The sequence below is a fragment of the Simochromis diagramma genome, unplaced genomic scaffold, assembly GCF_900408965.1.
Source record: "Simochromis diagramma unplaced genomic scaffold, fSimDia1.1 OVJJ01000646.1, whole genome shotgun sequence".
Taxonomy (NCBI): domain Eukaryota; kingdom Metazoa; phylum Chordata; class Actinopteri; order Cichliformes; family Cichlidae; genus Simochromis; species Simochromis diagramma.
The window spans coordinates 4,940,261-4,952,827 of NW_024387279.1; the positions used below are offsets into that span (position 1 = coordinate 4,940,261).

The 12,567-nt window shown below is 41.0% G+C and overlaps 1 protein-coding gene across 16 annotated transcripts in view; it reads left to right on the forward strand.

Annotated features, from left to right (window-relative positions):
- foxp1b (forkhead box P1b) overlaps window positions 1–12,567 on the forward strand; it is a 148,498-nt gene that overhangs the window by 44,702 nt on the left and 91,229 nt on the right. For 14 of the 16 annotated variants that reach the window (XR_005691739.1, XM_040002994.1, XM_040002997.1 and 11 more), the window contains one exon: window positions 5,084–5,150. The gene's annotated coding sequence lies outside the window, so the exon portion shown is untranslated. The other 2 variants (XM_040003004.1, XM_040003005.1) reach the window with 2 other exon arrangements.

The following is a 12,567-nucleotide window of genomic DNA, read 5'->3' on the forward strand; positions in this document are numbered from 1 at the left end:
GTCTGTGAAGATTATATTATCTTTACACTGTTTTCTCCTCCTGTCATTCCTTTTATGGCACAGTGCTCCATGACTGCGAGTCTGTACGAGCGTCTTTGTAGGTGTGTTCTGTAAGTGATTGACAGATTTTATGTATAGGGTGTAGATGGCAATGCCTTTCTCTACTGGTCATAATACAATGCTACTGCAACATGTATAATAATTGCCGTACAGTGTAAGATTGCAAAAGGGTGAATTCAGTCAAGTATTCGAGTGTTTAGAGAGTTTTCTAAAGAGATGAAACAAGCAATTAATCATTTTGTTAATTTGTTCATTTCTGCTCATGCTCTGGCAAACAGAATTAAATCTAAATTCTTTAAGATAGACGTGCAAAACAAACAAACAAACAAAAAAAGACTCAAGGAAACCTCAAGGAACGTTAGCTGCAGCAGTACTGAGGTGTGTGTGTTGTGCTGTCCCAGTTAAAAACAGCCACAAATGATTGGAAAATATATGACCTATTAGTTAAAGTTGACATTGTCCTGTTTTACATGTGCAAAATGTTCCTTTTGTTCAGTGCAGCAGGGTTGGAGGTGAGAGTGACTACTAACCCCACGATGCGTAAGGGTATTAGTTCCTCCCCTCACTCATCGCATCTTGTTCTCCCTTTGTCTTTGTCTGGGGAAATGGAATCTGCAGCTTATTGATATTAATAGCGCACAGGATCTGTGGTTGGAGAGGAGCTGGGACCTGGGCGAGAGTGGTAACTTGATATGGCTGGGTAGAATTGACAGTCCTCCTGCTTGACAGGGTGGAAAGGGGTTTGTTGTAAAAATGGGATTGCATAATGTTCAGGGCCGTGTGTGCTGTGCTGTACATTGCTGTACATACAGGAGCGGGGTTAAACATTTCGACCGGCCTGATCTGATTTTGCATGTTAAGTGTGAAACCTTTCTTGACCGTGGATGCTGAACTGCACTGGCTGTGACTTCTCTGCTGACAGAATAATAAACAAAGTGCGATTCTCTGATGGATCAGTAAACAGCGGCATGCATTCAGTGGTCGATGAGACATTTTATATTCAGTGGGCACATTTGAATAGTGTAAAGAAATGTTTGGCCTTGCTTGTTTTGGGTCCACTTCGTTAATATTAAGACAGCAAAGCACTCCATGGAGAAAAGCTGCGCTCTGTGTACTTTGTTCTTAGCTCAGCAAAACGTGAGGGCAGGTCCAAAGAATCTGGGGGATCAGACAGGCCTGACATTCACCAGACTGCACTGTTGCCTTTTAAGCTTAGAAAAAGAGAATCTGAAAATAAATAAGCACCCAGAATAAGGGCTGGCTGGATTGAAGTTGGGTTTAATTGGTGGGTTTTGAGTCTGTTTGCGTGTCAGAAAGTGCTGTTGTTTACAGTCTGTGTGGGTGTTACAATATAACGCCCTGATCCTGCCAATCACATTAAAAATGAAAAAAACACAACAATGCATTTTTCTCCACTTTTTTAAAATGCTGACTTTTTAGACTTTATGAGACTTAGCCATGGTTTTCATTTAATCAGTCCTTCTTAATAAAAGCCCAGAAGAAAAGAGGGGGAAAATAGTGTGCAGTCAGCCCTTTTGGCAGATCAGATCATACAGTAAGCAGCTGCGTTTGTTGAGAAGTGAGTCATGCTTTAGATTTTCCTGTGTTTCATTGCACAGACAGTGACTAGGAAAATCTCCTGCACACACCCTAAAAACAAATACCAGTGACCCTGCATATCAGTGACTCTACACAACTACAACTCTTCTACACCCTATTTTATTTACACAATGCTTTTAGCTACGTTAAACCAGTATCTCAACTTTTTTTGTTTAGATTCAAACAGACTATTATAGCCTGGCATGATAAATAGATGCTGTAGAATTATTCAGATGCTGATGCTAAGTGGACCAAACATGCAGGATGGGCTGTAAAGAACCACGAGACAACTCTGGCAGCCTCCTATTGACAACCATTGAGTTGAGCATTAATTAATATGGTAATGATATGTGAAGGTTCATTAACAAGCCGCCACAGAAGTAGCCACAGATATAGTATTAAGCGTGCTTAGAGTAATTAATGGAATAACTTTACTTAGTGGTAAATATTCATGGGCCCTCATCTTTTTGTCTGCACGGTGTGAAGAGAGAGGAGAGCCTGTCCATTAGAGGAGCTGAAGAGCTGTCCACAGTGAATGCAGGCCTTTTGTTGGGATTGGGTGCGTTTCAGTGGAGGGGTATTAATTCATATTTTGAACATGCAATCTTACAACAAAGCCAAAGGCACTGATAACATACCTGTGACTAGAGAGCATATTGTGAAGCCGTGACCCCTTCAAAAAATAGGAAAGTCCACTTCACAGGTTTGTGGACAGAATAAAATGAGTCTTTGTTCACACTCACATGTAACCACAGCCGTTCATTACCATAGCAAAAAACCCTTCTGATTGTTCCATTTCCTCTGAAAATAAGGTGTTTGCATGTTTTTCCCACCATGACTACAATGAAGCCCTGTGGTATTTGCATACAAAATGGAAACATTTTTATGGATCACCTGAAAGCTATCGGGCTAATAAAAAGGTCTCGTAGCGGCACAAATAAAAATTTCCTGCATAATTAACTTAAAAATGTAATGTTCATTTTTGTATCATTTCATTATGTATATCTTACATTGTAGTCTTTGTACATACTAGTAGCCAGTTTTTAAAATTTCTCAGGCTACTTCAAGTGGCATCCAGTAACAGAAGTAACACTATCAGTATTCCACTATCTCTTCAATGAAAACATAGTGGAATACATATTTCAATTAAGTGTACATAATTAATGAAATTCAAGGCTTCCTGCTCATTATCTTTTACTTTTAAGCAATCGCTGCTGAGATATGTGAGTCATTTTTGACAGAAATCAGCAAGACATCAAGTCTTGTTTTGCTTTATACCTCTTTCCAGGAGTTGTCATCAATCCAGCAACCCACCCAGGTAAAGAAAACACAATCCGAGTGACTGTACTGGAAAGATAATATGGAGAAAATACACAGAGCAACTCATTATGACAGAACATGCGTTTTTTTAGTAGCTTTGCTACTACAAGCCTGGAACATGCCCCCTTGGGAAAGTCCAAGATTAATGGCTAACTGCAGGCTATAACTGACAAACAGGTATTTTTCTATTGAGTTTGTATCCAGCAGATTATTGGAATTCTGTGCTCACCAAGATGTTGTTTGTTGCACGAGTTTAGCTGAAAGGTTTAGGTGGAACAAAGTGCTGTTTTGTTTGTATCACTGGTGTAACTCTGTGCAGTTAGTATCAGTTTTACGTGTCACTGCACTGTGAGATTTCCATGTCAAAAGTACTTTGTTGTCCTATGTGCCGTTGTGTTGGGTTTTTTTGTTTTTAACCAAATGGCACGGCAGATCTGCAACAGCCAGCCAAGACTTTGCATGAGAACCTTAGAAAATGCTTCTTAGTTTCCTTTGTCTTTTAAAATTGTTGCATTTAGATTCATTTTCTTAGATTTGGCCTCTTACTGAGCATGCACATAACCCACCTTGGTGGGTAATTATCTCAACCAGGAGTTGTTCTATTCCCTAAAATCTCAATGTGGGAGTGTGTGATGGGTTCCCTTTTCCCAACCGGGCTAAGCAGCATGTGCTTGTTTATCCTCACCCTACGATCTGTGCACCCCCACTGTTCTAAATGGCAATATTACAACCCTGTGCTGTTTGAAATGGAGACAATTATCTGTTTAGGTATTACAAGATGGGCTTTATATTGCAAGGAGAAAAGGCGTACAGCTGCTATCAGGATCCCGTTGTTGCCTTTTCTCTCCAGTACAAATTTTCCATCATTAAAATGATGGAACATTTATCTAAATGGATGTTATGCATTGGGTAAACTCATTTAGCTCCCGGGGCTCTTTCAGGTGATGGGAATTAATGATGTTTAGTAGTTTGAAACTGAAAATATCTGTCATTTGTCACCACTCACCATTGATTTACGATTCCATTGATGATATGTTAATTGAAGTGTAATGAATCACAATAATAGGGTAGTTGTGTGGGAATGGTCCATTTTCAATGATTGTTCAACCCTCGGTAGAGTTCAGAGCGAGCTGCATGTTGACTCGCGTTTTCAACAAGGGCGTTTAACTCATAATTAACGCTGAAACTGGGCACGTTGGTCCGGGTTGTTTTTATCTGCGTTCGGCATGCTTTAGATATACACTTTCACAAATGCCCGGCCACATTTTTGACTGCCAAATGTAAACGGCAAAAAAGAACAGCGGGAGAGGGAGTTGGAGCCTTTTTTTCATATTTGGATATGCTTTAATGCTTTTATTCAAATTCACCTGAGATATTGGCCCACAGTCACTTCTCAGTTTACCATAAAAATAAGATTTTGTTTCCTTCTTTCTTTTTTCATCTTTCTTCGCCTGGGTTGAGTGCTCACTTAGGAAAGCCGTGAATTCAGATCAGGTCCACCCAGGGGAGTAGAGCGAGGGCAGAGCAGGTATAGATGAGGTGTGTTCACCAGCAGGGGGTGCCAAGAAGGGCATCCTCTGTCAGTAATATGAAAAGTTTTTGTCTTGCAAATAAACCATTCACTCACAGACAGCCCCATTGTTCACTTGTTATCATCAGTGGGTGTAGTTGTAGTTAACAGGCAGATGGAAATGCGAGGATGTGTCGGACGGTGACAATAGTAGGCTACAGGAAGATAAAGGAAAGGTGCCTCCTGCCCCGCTCTGAGCTGAAATGGTTGCTTTTACGTTCCTAGCAGCTGAGGAAGGTACACTGACTGCTTGTACAGCTTCATACAAACAAGGGGAGGCAAACAGCACAGGAATGTAGAGAATTGATTTCTTTCTGATGGTTTCTCAGAACATATAAGACTGTTTGCGCCGGTTATCAATTCCAATCGATAGCAACTGGTGGAAGCCGCTGGCTCGTTGCCGGCTGCTTGTAGTTTACACCTGTGTACCTCGTGTTTCTTTTTTTTGTAATTTGGCTTGAGGGTGCTGATGACGAACATTGCAGCGGTAATTATTTCAGAATTCTAAATAATTCTCCCGTTTTGTGTCTGCAGGGCGAGGAGGCTGTTTCACCACCGCTGGAACTGAAGATTGCTTTAAATAAGCAAGTCCTCGTGGAAGGTAAACACACAATCATTTACCAGACTCCAGACCCAGCATGTGTGTGCGAATGCTCTATTGAAAGGGCTTAATAAGTAACTGAATGCAGGGTGGTTTTCTTGTTTGTGTACTGTATTTTTGTGTGTGCATGTAGGGCCAAGAGGGTGGGCCGGGGACTTGACAGGTGCACTCTGTTAGTGTTTAGAGAAGCTGCTGATCAGAAACTAGAACCGTGGCTAGTTAAGAAAGTTAGTGGTTTGATTTTAAAAAGGTTTTTAGTGCTGAAGGACTAATTGGACACAGGGGCGTACGGACAGTAACTAGATTTTCAGGAAGGTTTTAGCTAAAATAAGGTAATGCTGTGTTTACCAAACAAGACAAGGGAGTTGGAGTACACACACAGCTGCTATGGTTGGCATATCACCCGTATCTCAGGTTTGCTTCTCACACCCGTGTCTCTGTCTGAGAGAGTCTGAGGCCCCCTGGATGTGAACTTCTGGATGGAGCGATTGGGTGAGGCTTAGTAGGACTTTGGAGAAGTGCTTTGCATGCGGGGGGGTGGGGGGTGATAACACTTCAGGAGCTCAGGGCTTCAGAGGAGGAGTGCGTCTGTTTTCTGTCTCGTACAACTTAAAGCTCACCTCATCTCCCTCTCTTTGCCATATTTTCTTTCATCTCTCTTTGTATTATTTCTTTTCTGTCTCTCACTCACTAGCTCCCCCCCCAAAACATGCTGTGACTTGTGAGTGGATACGTTGGACATGGGTAGCAGTGCTTTCATTGTAGGTAGCTTTTTAAATGGCAACAAAGCTATTCTGAGTAATGTAACTCATGTTTTTTTGGTTTTGTTTAGTTGATTTGATAAATATTAAAATGAATAGTTGTGTGATCAGTAAAAAAAAAGAGATTGTACTCTTTGTACTCTTGAACCTAGAGAGACTTTGCAAGTGTTTTTCTTTGAATATATTTCTTCAAGTGGCATGTTAAAAATGTCATATTGGATTGCTAATAAAAAACACCTGCCTGTAGACAAATCCTGTCTTAAATATTAACAGCTGCAGCTTCTCCGTACATTCTGAAAACAAATATCTAAGTGTTGTTACAGTTGCACTGTAGGACTCTCTCTTCTCTGCAATGTAACAATGTATCAGTAAGCCTATAGTCTTCTTTTTTGGGATTCAGTCACTACCACGTTTACAAGATTCAGCCTTGGGAAAAAAAATGGAAGCAGAGGACTCATGTTGAGAGTTTATCTGGAGTGCATTCTCCGCATACTCAGGTCCACTCCACCAGAGCCCTCAGCTGCCTGCTCCAGATGTAAGATCAGCACTGAAATCTTCCAAATGGTTGTGTAATTAATGTTAATGTGGCAAGATCAGCTTAATTGTTGACACAAGCTTCCAATGTGATTTTGATTGCATCACTAATGCAGAAATCCCCGTGGCAGCTTATGGGATTAATATGTCTTGGTGTTTAAAGCTCTTTTAAAGTGCAATCGAGTCAAAGAGGACGAGTGTGTAAAAAGCATGTATGGTGCTCATTTTTCTCTCCATTTGGACCGAACGCACTTTTAAAAATATTTATTTTAAAAGCATGCACTTTAGAGTATGACATATACTTGAGGTGCAGGCTACTGACAAAAGTTTTGATTTGGATATCTGGAATATTTATCATCATACGGGCATATCTGTGTGATAGGGCTGCTTCTGATGTGTGCCGTGTGTTTGCCTCCTTTTTGGCCAATTTATTCAGACCTGATGACATCCAGCTTTCCAACCCAATAAAAAGACAATCCTCAGATGCCCAAAACATGTTCCCCTGTTTTGAGGTCTTTCAAAGTCTTATCCTCTCATGTTGGATGTCATTTGAATTTCATGAATCCATGTAAGGGAGAGAAGAACACAATGTGCAAAGAGGCACGTCTTGTAATTCTTGCTTTGCTGTGAATGCTTATATTGCTTTCATTTAGCTGTTGAAGTTGCTTTGTTTAATCTACTTTTTATGGAAGCGTTAAGAATAAACAAGTGGATTCATGAGTTGGACCCGCAGAAAGGTCGTGTTGAGATTTATGCCGGGATGAAAATAGGGCCTCTGTAATCGTTCCCTTGACTGCATTTATTGCTTACTTTAAAAAAGTAATTTCTTTATATCAGCATCAAGCTGAAAATTGCCATGTATTAGTATTAGGCTCGGTAAGCTTCTAATTCTGTGGCATTTACAGCCGGCTGTGTTTCCATGCATTTATAACACTTTGATTCTTAAGAGCTCCTTTAATCGCTTATGCCTAGCTTGGAACATAATAAACAACTCGCTGTAGCGAAAGTGCCACATGGGGGAGATTTCTAGCAAGAAAGTAAAACGCTTCTGTCATTTGCAGTTTTGTTGCTGTGTTTTTCATGCACTGTAAGTACCGTAATCTACTCTCTGAGCTTATCTGCTGCGGCTAAAAACAGTGACAGGCAGAATAGATGCAAGGCAGCGTGAAAATGAAAAATTATCGTCACTACAAAGGCGTCACAATACAGACCAGCGCAGAGACATACAGCGACCGTATGCCTCTGCCTTTTCCTGTTGATTGAGATCGCAGGATGTGTCAAAGCATTCTAAACACCCTCACCTGGCCACTGTCTGCGTTCCCTATCTGATGCTCTGCTCCCATGGGTGCATCAGCTGCTATCGGTACACACTCTGGCAGATCGTCTGCCTTCGTATTGTCTGACTAAACAGGTTGCACAGTTAAATTCGCGCCTTATGTTCAGTACCGTATGTTACACAATGGGGCGAGATTCTTTCCGTGCAACTCTCTGAATAGGAATTATCTGTAGTCGTGAGGTAGGTGGAATCCTACTTATAATGTCATCACAGATGTGCGATCTTGAAGCTACTTAAAATATCGTTTTTTGTAGAAAAGCGCATTTGACAAGTTTCAATCTATTTTTCTATCAGCATCAGACAGCCATGTCTTCTCTTGGTCTGGAACATATTGATGGATGTGTACTCTCTGGTCTGCCTCAGAGAGTGAGCAGCTTTGATAATGTCAGTCTGCTACCAGGTGCAGACGGCTAACGTGACAGAGCCCTCGTGTGAGATTGACTGAGGTGACAGAAGTAAGCAAATTCCATCTGCAGATGAGTTGTCTTATAGCGAGATGAAAAGAAAATCACAAAAGTGAGAGGAAAAGTGCCAGAGCTCTCTTTCTCAGTCTTGGCCTTGTGTCTCAGCTTCAGAAAAGATGAAATAGAGCTAATAAATGGGATTGATTTGTTGTCTTCTGAGCAAAATGACTACACAGGGTTTTTTGTGGTAACCTAGGGAAGCATCTGTCAGACTGCCTTTACAGCAAAGCAGTGGTGCTGAGACGGATGGAATATCTTATGTACATACACCCTCACCACCTAAAGCACAGCAGTACATTTATATATTGCACACATTCTACAGATTCCTGTTTGTTTTCACTACATGAATGTTTGTGGCTATGTATGAAAATTCCATAAAGTTCCTTGAAGCCTCAGTGCCTCTTATTTAGATAGTTTGACTTTGTTGCGCTCACTTCATGTCATGGTAGATATCACTTTGGCAGTCCTTTGCTTTCTCCGTTTATTTTAGAAAAACAAATCCCTTTTAGGGATAAAGCACCTGGTGGGGCTACTTAATGGAATGGTTTCAGACCTACGCAAATAAACAGCTTGCATTTTTGGTGTGAGATTAGGAAGGAGGCTGAGATGGAGCGAGAGCTGAAGAGAGGCGGGTAAAAACCAAACAAAGAAAGTCAACATGTGGAGAGCACAGAAGTGGAGGAGTTGCATGTCTGCTTCTGCTTCCTATAGTTGACTGTATGTACTTGGTGCCTAAAGTAATACTCATGTGAACCTGGACTAAGACTTTCCTTTAATAACTTCAGGCCGAGGTAAAGCCCTTTTTTTGAATAGCTGACCAATGACTCAGCAGTAGTTATTCAAAGGGCTGGAAAATATCAGAGTCTTTGTTTTTCCCTACACACACACAAACATGCGGTTATGTCTTAACCCCGAAAAGATAGCGAGGGAGTGGACAAGGAGAAGAGCAAGTGACCAGTGAAACATAAAGCAGAGTGAGGGCTACATTTGTTTTTAAATAGCTCATAATGGATGTTGAAATTAACAACAAATTGGGCCTTTGAACCCAGACACATTTAATAATATCGCCCTGTTTTTATTCAATCCAGAGTTTGGCACGGGTCTCCATTTCACACCATATACTGTTCCCACTCATTAGCTTATTTGATTTTCTGGAGAGTGTCAAAAACTTTTGACTACTGAGTCATAATTAAAGCTGGAGCTCAAGTACAAAATTTGTCCACACTAGTGATTTACTCAGCCTTAGTACTGACTGAATGGCAACTAAAACATGGCTGTAGAAAGTACCTGCTAAAATTAGCAATTAAGAGTTATTCTCATGAGCTAACATTTTGAAAACTGAGACACTTGGTCTCACCTGAAAGTGCCAATGCGCTTTCTCAGGGCATGCAAATGTAGGTTCTTGGTTGCTGGTGCGATACCATCAAGGCTCTTCAGCAAAATAGTTGGTAAATACTGCAGAATGTGCTAGCACACTAGACACTTGTGTTTGCTGTTTACTGTTTTTTACCACGCTGACTGGGTTTTATTAAAGGGATGATAGATTTCAAATTTTAGTCAACAAGCTAGTTAAAAAGAATGCTAAATGTACACTGTTTGTTTCAAAGGCACACTTGTACCATCAGCTTCCTTTTCATAACCATCTGCAGCCCTGTCTCTTTTGTAGAGCAGAGTAGGATTTATTAAAGTGAATAATGTGACACAGTTAATGAGCTTTGATAGCTTCCTCCATTGTGAACTATTCTGCTTTTGGCCCTTTAAAGGTCAGTATTGTCAAGATATTTGGTATTGGCCTGTAGTGTTCATATAATTTAAAGTTGATTTTAAGAATTCAGATTTAGATTTACTTCCTGTGACTTGGTCCCTTTGAATGGATGGGATCATTGGCGTAGGTCTGATCTGATTCTGTTGTAATGTTGTTAGGACTGCTTTTAGTTTCAAGCTGTTAGTTTTATTTGACCTCTGCTGTGAATTTGTGTTCAGACATCTGCATCTTATTTTCCTTTATGATATTATTTCTATGTCAGTGAATGTAACCACAGTAGTATATTGAAACAGTTTCATGAGCTTATTGTTTCTTGTTGGAATCGTCCACATGTTCACCGTTGCAGTCCCTGTGCACTTTGGCCTTTCGTCTACATGCAGACGCAGTCCCTGGAAATGGATCTCGGACAGCTTTACTAATTCCAAGATGAAAATATTGGAAATACCTTGGGTTAAGGCTTGTTGTGTACGTGTAGTACGAGTGGAGACTTTTCATCAGTGACACCTCGCGACACTACGAGACACTGTACCTTTTGCTGATTGGCAACTGAAAAGAAAGCTCCTCTCCTTCCTGTTTGCATGGGTTCATGCAAGCCCAGTGTAGGTAATGGTCATGCTATATGTTATATATAGAATAAAAATGTAATACTGTATATATAGCGATAGACAGCTGAAATATTGATGTTACCAGCTGCTGCGGGGAGAAGCAGAGAGGTGTTTTCAGACTTAGCCGCTATTGTGTGAACATGGCCTGAAAGGGAGAGAAAAACTGAAAAGCTATTTCTAACCAAATGTGGGTTTATTTATGTAATCAAATGAAAAAGGTAGAGACATTTTTTAAAGTAACATTTATTTACAGTCTTCCCCCCTCACTCTTTTTTTTAATACTGTGGTTTTAGCCTTGGCTCCTGCCTTGTTTTCATAAACAAAGTCTCTTTGGCCAGCTAGAAAAAACATAGGCCTGTTCAGTGCACTGAAAACAGGAATGACAAACACCATTAGCTGAAAAATTTCCATCTCATTGCAACTATGTTATTGTTTACTTTACCATACACGTCCTAATATGGTTACCTCCCTGTCAAAGCGGGCCAGAGCAAAGCCGAGGGGCCCTCGCAGGGAGATGCTTTCAGCTGCCACTTAGACAATAAGAAACAAATGTCACAGCTCGGCAAAATAGCCTGGCTTTCACAGTCTTACAGTACTTGGCCTTCGACGCTGCTTGGCTCAGGCTCCTGTGTGATATTTAACTACTCTGTAGTGTTAGATGCCCTCACAGTGTACCCCCACATCTCTTCGTCGCTGTGCCCTCTTTTCTCGCCTTCCTTTTGTCTTTCTTTATTTGTCTGTATCTCCCCATCGATCTCTGTCCCCGTCGCGGTGTTAGCTATGTGTGGGCTGACTGATGGGCCTCTGTTTGCTGTGTTAGGTTATTTATCGGGGTGGTGGGAGGGAGAAGGGGGTGCGGTGATGTGTTTGGAGCGGCTGTTGCCCTCCTCCCTGTGGCCGAGCGGAGGCCAGTTCAGCTGCAGGTCACGCCCTGGCCTGAAGCCGACGCCGCGTTTGAACTGGAAACATCTTGGCGATACTTAGAGGCTCTTTATGATACTTGGATGGAATCACAACCGCACAACCTCCAGAAAGCCTGGGATACTGCAGAGGAAATGTAGCGTTCTGGTGGCTGTGGCTTTTTTTACTCTAATTTTTTGTAGTTTGCTGAAATATGGGTTGTTGTAACTACCAGTTTAGTTGATTGTATTGCAGAAGTGCAAATTAATGCTGTTACAGATAGAAAAACCCAGGAAAACTGTCATTAAAATGGGAAAAAACACACGATACTTAAATTGGCATTCATCTGAGGGAATTCTCAATGGATAGTCGGCATTGAGGCTTTTTAGGTATTAGGGTCAGGTAACTTCACCACAGGTTAGTCTGGCAGTAGTTGGAAATGGGGTTCTTTCAGATGCATGGGCTTTCTTTTCCCCAGTTGGTAGAGGATGATGGCGGCCTCACCTCAATCCTAAAATCCTCACGTTTATGATATTTGCCCAGTATTATCTGTGCCTGTGGATGAATGGGAGGACAGAGCATGAGGAATGTAGAAGGTCAGACTGCGTGATTTACACAGTACAGAGCCATAGAATCCTTGGGAAAATACTTGGGCTCGGATCAAACAGACGTCATGTGATATGTTCTTAACACTGACCTTTAAAGTCATGCTTTTTACTGCTGCGCTCTGGTAACGGATGCACTAAATGTAAAGTAATTTCTGTGTGTTCACCTCAAAACACAAATGGATGTTTTCTTTTACTAATTATGGTGGTGTGAGGTTTGTTTGTTTTTTTAAAGATTACACCTCAGAATAATACAACTTTAAACCACATCTTTTTCTTCCTAAAAAAATCTTTTGCATTGCATTTTTTTAATCTGATTTTCACAGTTGCTCTTATTGAATACGTAAATGAGTCACGGTGACCTTAAAACAACATGACACATACACAGAGGAAGATGCAAAGAATTTATCAAATCATTACCCACCAGTTCACATTTTTACCTGGCAA